The following is a 450-nucleotide window of genomic DNA, read 5'->3' on the forward strand; positions in this document are numbered from 1 at the left end:
AATTCATCTCACAGAGTTACAGCTTTCCCCTCAAGAGGACGCTCGCTAAGCCTGTTCTTGTGGAATTCGCAATGTGATATTTACAAGCCCTTAGAGGGCTATGGTGAAAAAGAAAATATCGTCAGAGAAAAACTGGAAAGAAGCTACCTCAGAAACTGCTTTGTGATGTGTGACTTCCACTCACAGAGTTACATTTGTATTTCTTGAGTCTCTTTGCTAGCCTTAGTTCTGTGGAATCTGAGAACAGATATTTCGAAACCCTTTGAAGACTACAGGGCCAAAGGAAATATCCTATGAAAACAAAGAGAAACAAGCTTTCTGAGAAACTTCTTTGTGTTCTGTGAAATCATCTCACAGAGTAACAGCTTTCCCCTCTAGAAGCCTTCCGCTAAGACAGTTCTTGTGGAATCTGCAAAGTGATATTTGGAAGCCCATAGAGGGCTATGGTGA

Source organism: Mandrillus leucophaeus, unplaced genomic scaffold (assembly GCF_000951045.1).
Source record: "Mandrillus leucophaeus isolate KB7577 unplaced genomic scaffold, Mleu.le_1.0 Scaffold712, whole genome shotgun sequence".
Taxonomy (NCBI): Eukaryota; Metazoa; Chordata; class Mammalia; order Primates; family Cercopithecidae; genus Mandrillus; species Mandrillus leucophaeus.